Consider the following 6,354-nt stretch of genomic DNA (forward strand, 5'->3'; position numbering starts at 1 on the left):
GCTGAACCAAACCTGAGCTCGAGACCTCACCTCTGAAAACTTCTGTTTTAATCAAAAGGAGCTGCTATTTTCACAGCAGCAAAAGGTGGGCTGGGATCCAGTGACACGAATGCTTCCACCTGTAGCTGTAACATATGGCAGGAGTGATGTGTCCCTGCTGAATTCCCCTCACTGTGCAGTTGCTTCCAGTGAACATCAGGTGCAGGTGTAGTGGTGAATAAAGCATCTGTGCCTTCACTGCATCATCACTGCCTTCACCTTCACGAGAGCCAGGTGGTTCACAAAGGAAATCTGAGAAACTGGACAAGTAGGAAATGAAACGAGATCTAGAAGCAGAGTCCATAATGTAAGCAGGAGAAAGACAGGAAATGATAGAGGGAAGTTAAATAGAGTTGGAAGAGCAGGGGGAAAACCAAAACTTACATGGATAGGGATACAGCACAAAGAATAGGGCTGCAATATGAAGGGCAAGGAAAGATTGTGGTGCCAGGCATGAGACCAAATAAATAAATAAACCCCCAAACAAAACAAACTGAGGCTGTGCAAGGCTTTGGCTCACCAAACCTTGCCAAAGCAGAGCCAGGGAAGAGATGTGGTAGTGATCCAGGACAATGGGGAGATAAAATCAAGGGAACAAGAGGCATTCAAAGTGAAGGCAAATGCTGATGTAAGAGTAAATAGGCATAAATTGGCCATGAATAAAGGTTGTCTAGAAATTTAGGTATTTCCTATTAAATCTTAGTAATTAATGTCATTTAATTAATAATTGCTTGATAATGAATATTAAATATAACAAATGAGATTCTGGAGCAATCTTTCAATTAAACTAGAAAAAGTAAACAAAAAAGCCAATATAAATTCAAGATTATATTTATGAGGGGAATTATGTCACATGGATAATCCAGCAGCTCCTCTTCTGAGATTTTGATCATGTGTTATGTTTATTACTTTTGCAAGAGGAAAAGTACTATGACACTGCTTACAGCATTTGCACAAAGGGAAAAGTGAATTTGCAGTATTTTACTGCAAATAGATTATATAGGTAAAAACTGGAATGCTTCTGTAGTTAAGGAACATACTTACATGCAGCAAAGTTTTTATGACAAGCACTGCAAACCCATTGCTTTGTTTTCACTGATAACATTGACCTCTGATTTCCAAGTCCTTTAACTGACCCAATTAGAGCATTAAGGCATTTCATACCATCCTAAGCTTTGGCATTGAGTATTTGATAAGCCCTAATCACAGAAGCAAGGAAGACAAATGGGGTCTTGGGTCAACTCTTTCCCACTCAGAAACAAGATTAGGGATTAGCAATGCTACTACATTCGCAATTAGCAGCTTTAGTACCAGTGCACTAAATACCATCTGCCTGTGCTTGTTTTAATAAAATAATAAGTCTTAGGCTTCAGCAGCTCTGTTTTGGATTAGGGGAACTTACGGAGAGTACATCCAAAGTAATAAGGCTGTTCTTGCCTCCCCTTCAAGATCTGGACATTCTAATTTTTGCCTCCATTTGTTGTCATCATCAGAGGGAGACGGAATTCTGGGGTAGCTGGGGAAGTGCGGATGCAGTGACATCAGCCTGAAGGAGCGGTGGGCTGAGGCTGTGGCTCAGGGAGCACTGAGCACCTGTTTGTGCTTGTGATATGGGGCAGGGACATCCAGAGAGAGAGGGAGTGCTCATCTCTCTCTCTTTGCAGTTGCAAATCCAGATAAAGTTGTTGTGACAGAAAGAATTGCAGGATAAATAACAGTAATATGGAGTTGAATTTTGTTCTTTAGTGCTTATCAGGCTGTGGGGGAAGAAGGTGCTGCACAGAGAGATGGGTTAGGTTCTGGTAGAGCAGTGGATTTGTAGGCAAACAGGCAATAGGACATGCAATTATCAGCACCAAGTAGCAGAGCCCTTGCTTGATCTTCGATTACCCAAATTGCAAAACAGGTACTGAAAATGACCCACGGGTACATCCTGCTCATTGCCACCTCACTGCCCCTTGTTTAAATTTCTGTAAGCACTGTCCACAGTGTGCTGTCTTTCCCTCTGGAGAAAGACTCTTACTTGAGTTGCTGACAATATGAGATGAGCAACAGAGCAAAGATATGGGAGGGCCATAACCCAAATAAAATATTACCATATGTACTGTAGCTTTCAGAAGTGCAAAGGGCAGACTTCTAAGATGGGGTGTCAGATGTACTTTGTGCTTTCGCAAACCACCATTTTTCCTTTGTTCTTATTAAATAAAGACAAATCAACACTACTTGTCTATCTCTCAATTTATGTTCAGACTCTTCAGGAAAGTAGGAATTCTGGGGAGAGATTTGAACAAGAGGAGAGGATTATGGTAACAGAAGAAACTTGTGTGAGGGGGCAATGTGAAGACAGATGTGTGAGGGCAGGACAAGTAGCCGGCTGCCACCATCGGTGTAGTCAGGGCGGGGAAAGGTGGAGAAAATGTGAATGGATGTGTAGGATGAAGGCAGAGCTCTGAGCCTTAAGGCCAAGGTGAGAAGAAGAGCTGGTGAAAGGATGTAGAGAAAGGAGGGCAGGCTTGTGGCAAAGGAGATCTCCTCAGCTGCTGTTTTCAGTGTGTTTCCAAGAGTCCTGAGGGAAGAAAGAGGTTCCAGCAGCGAAGGCAAGGAAAGAGATGAGCTTGCTGATGACTCTCAGTGTGTGGCAGGAGGTGAGCAGTGGTGCTGTACTGTAAGTAAAGGATGCCCCCAGAGATACTCAGCAGCAGCTGCTCCCTCAGCCCCACCGGTACACACCTGCCTGCCTCTCAGCTGTCACGTACTCCCTTGGTCCCTCTTTCACCGCAGCTAGGAGACAGGCACAGCTCCAGGAGCCCTTACAGGTGCCACAGCCTGCCAGCCTGTGTACCTGCTGACTGTAGAGGCTGGGGGTTGGAAATGTACCTACTTTTACAGGTTTGCACTCCTGCAGGCCGAGTGACTGATGTCATGTCAGCTCTTCCCTTGAGCTGCATTAGCACTTCTTTATCTGTGCTTTCTTCTCTTGCCTTGCTGCAAGTGCAGGGAAGATGGCACAGAAAACTTCCCATTGGGATGGATGGAAGTCATTTCAGTAAATCAGCTTGTGATGCCCTTTATTCCACCTATAAACAAGGAGGCAGCTCTGGGAACCATCCTAACTTCATTCCAAGTGAAACAAGATCTCCTTATTCAGCTGGATGTTTGCCATTTTGTAACGAAGGAAAAACAATCATTCCAAATTGCTTGACTTCTTGGGCTCAAACTCAACAGAAAACCTGTCACAATTACTGGCAGGGCATGCATTGCAGAGTAACAGGCATTTTATGACTACTCATCATCCTTTTTCTGTACTACATTATCATGTGTCCGGCTGTGCTTCTCCAAAATACTTCGAATACTTCATTGCATCACCATATTTCCCTCTTGCTTAGCTGGGAGACAATCACACAGACGCTAAAGAAGTGGAGGAGGATAATAAAGGGTAACTGAGGGTGAAGTTGGCCTCCTTTCTTAGCCAGATTAACACTTAAGTTCAGGCACGACTTGGGCTTTGAAGGATTGCAACAACTCCAGGCACCATTCTCTTAGCTGACAGTGCTACTTGACGCTGGAGAGGTGTGGATGAATCCCAGTTACACACTGAAAGGCAGCCACATGTCTTTAAGTGAATCTATCTTTTCAGTTTTTTCAACAGGAAAAACTAATTCCTATCATTTTATTGTTTATCATCCACTTGTGCCTTTAAATCGAACTGTATCTGATGTCTTACCTAGAGTTTTAATAATTTTGAAGGTGTTTTGAATAAACTGGGAATTATAATTAAGAAAAAGTTGTCTTTTGGGGGTTCACAGAGTTTTCAGGTAGCATTCTTCTGTCTGAGATGATCTTCTAGTGAAAAGATCTGTTTAGCCCAGGTGAGGAAATGCCTTTGAAGCTCCACCTGTCTCTGAAGGAAACTGTGATTAGAAAGGAAGGAAGGATGAAATTCTCTGCAGCTTCCAGAGTAACAGCTGAAAGAAACCCCTGTGACCCCCACATCCACTCTGTACTTGAGCAAGTCAGAAGATGGAGGTAGCCAGGGAATCCTCTGTGTGAAGATGACCTCTCCTTGTGTTTCTTTCTCTTTCTTGCCAAAGCAAACAGGAGCTCCTCACTGTGCCATTAAACTGCATCCAGCCCTGAGAACAGCCTTCCTGATACGCAGCACTCCTTATCCTAGAGGAGATCTCAGTTCCACTGGGAGTGGGCTTTGCCTGCAGAAAGTTTGCTTACTGGAAGGTTAGGAAAGGATTTGGTAATTTCGAGGTTGGTGTGAGGACAACATGCATTAATGATGACCCTGAGGCTGAGAAGCAGAACACCATTAGCCCATCAAAAAGAGCAGGCAATATCTAAGTGACAGTGGCATAAGAGAAAAACATCTTTATTTCCCCAGTGGTAGTTTGCCATAAGAGCCCCTTTCTATAGTCTTCCTTCTTTTCTTCCAGAATTCATTTTATACATCTCAGCCCTGAAGAAAGTTAAGTATATAAGCACACAAGAACTAAAATAGCACAGTATAAGACTTACTGCCATTAAGGAGAGGAGGAAAAAAGCTGGAAAATTATAAACTCTTACAGGGTTTCCTGGAAAGCATCTGATTGTGCATTTTTGTCTTTAATTTCTGAGACATCTGTACAAGCCTCAGTGATCCCAGTAACTGCTACTGGAGTATAAGACTCTTCTCTGCAGGGATTCTGCTGTGTTGTAGCTCCAGTTCTGAATTGCAGAAAAATACAGGGGAGGATATTGAGTGTTTAACATACAACATGTTGGTGTAGCTGCACAGTTGCATATGAGAATCTTCAAATGCACACCACAATCTTCCCATACCTCCAGGATCTGGTAATTGTGGTAATATCAATGCCGTGGTTCTGCTGACAATTCCAGTGTGCAACAACCACCATTATGCTCTTTCCTTAAAAACCCCTAGTGCTGGAGGGATTTTCCAGACTGTATAAGAAATTTCTGTTATAGCAGTCTGGCTCTTTTCAGCTTCTGTCTTACTCACACATTCTATGCCAATATTAAGCTCTTCCTAGAGTCTGATCTCAGTTGAGGATTGAGAAGAGCTATCTTACTAAATTCCAAGTTAATCTTGGAATGATTAAAATGAGAGTTTCATTTTGGTGAAACTCTTCTGGTTTGTTTTAAAGCAAGGAAGTGAAATTTGAAATCAGATAAGTGTAATTTTTTCTGATTAAAGCTGCGCTCCACTGAGGGGCTGGGAGGAGAGCTCAGAGGTGGAGGTAAGTTCTCTCACTGGCAGCAAGGATAAATTCCAAGTCCATGTGACTGGCAATGAGTCTTCACAGTCTTGATGTGATCAGCTGCTCAGTCAGCATTTAAATCAATGCAGCACATGACTAGGAAAGGTTTTGCCTTTGTTTTGTGCCTTCCTTTAAAGGTGCACTTCAGAGCCCAATATGAGGCTGTACGTGGAAACATTTACTTTTCTTAGTTATCCTTGTGCTTGTAAACTCCAGCTGTGATGGGAGAAAGAGGCGATCCCGTAGGACAGCATAGCACACCAGAAACCAGGGGGAGTTGCTGGTTTTCTAAATGCATTAAAATATAACCATATAAGATCTACTTTGCACACTGACAATCTTAACCCTATTTTTGCCTTGACTTCCTAACCATTTGTGTTGCTAATGTGTAGCAGAAAGGAGCAATTCTGACTGCTGTGGCGACCTGTGACAGATAACGCCGTGTGTCAGAGGGCAGCTGATCTCATTTCAGATGGGAAATGTTAGGTGGCTCATTTCTCAACACAAGATAACTCAAAGGTTTTTGAATTTTCTTGTGAAGCGCTGTGGATAGAGAGCTGCAGCTGGAAAGGCTTAGTGTTCCCTCTGATCAGGCACAGGCAAAGGCCACTGACTAAAAGCAGGTCACTCTTCACCCATTGTATTTGTGGATGTTGTGTGGCTCTGGAGGAAGGCACGAGCCCTCTGTGAGGGGTGGTGGGCTGCAGCAGGCAGTGCATGGAGACAAAGGGAAAACCACCACCCACGATGTTGTGAAGTGTAGAAAAAGTTGCATGCACCTAATCCATGGCATTTTGGGCTATGTACAGTTTCAGGGTACTTCAAGTCATCTGCCCCAGGAAATCTGCCAAGAAGGAGAGGAAGGGTTATGTTCTAGTTGATAATCCTGTGAGCATTTATTGCATAGTTTTAGCTTGCCATTCTCACAAGTGATGCCTCATAGTCCCTGCAGAATTCGTTAACTCACAGATTGGACCTCGGTGTCGAGGGGTCTGCCTGAAACGTTGCCCAGCATCTGATATTTCAGCAGCAAGGGCAAGCAGCATTCCAG

General features: G+C 43.5%; 1 protein-coding gene across 30 annotated transcripts in view; it reads left to right on the forward strand.

Moving 5' to 3' along the window:
- The window catches only part of ANK3 (ankyrin 3, node of Ranvier (ankyrin G)), a 258,366-nt gene that overhangs the window by 127,758 nt on the left and 124,254 nt on the right, over positions 1-6,354 (forward strand). The window lies entirely within an intron of this gene.

Source organism: Corvus brachyrhynchos, unplaced genomic scaffold (genome assembly GCF_000691975.1).
Source record: "Corvus brachyrhynchos isolate BGI_N302 unplaced genomic scaffold, ASM69197v1 scaffold279, whole genome shotgun sequence".
NCBI classification, from domain to species: Eukaryota; Metazoa; Chordata; class Aves; order Passeriformes; family Corvidae; genus Corvus; species Corvus brachyrhynchos.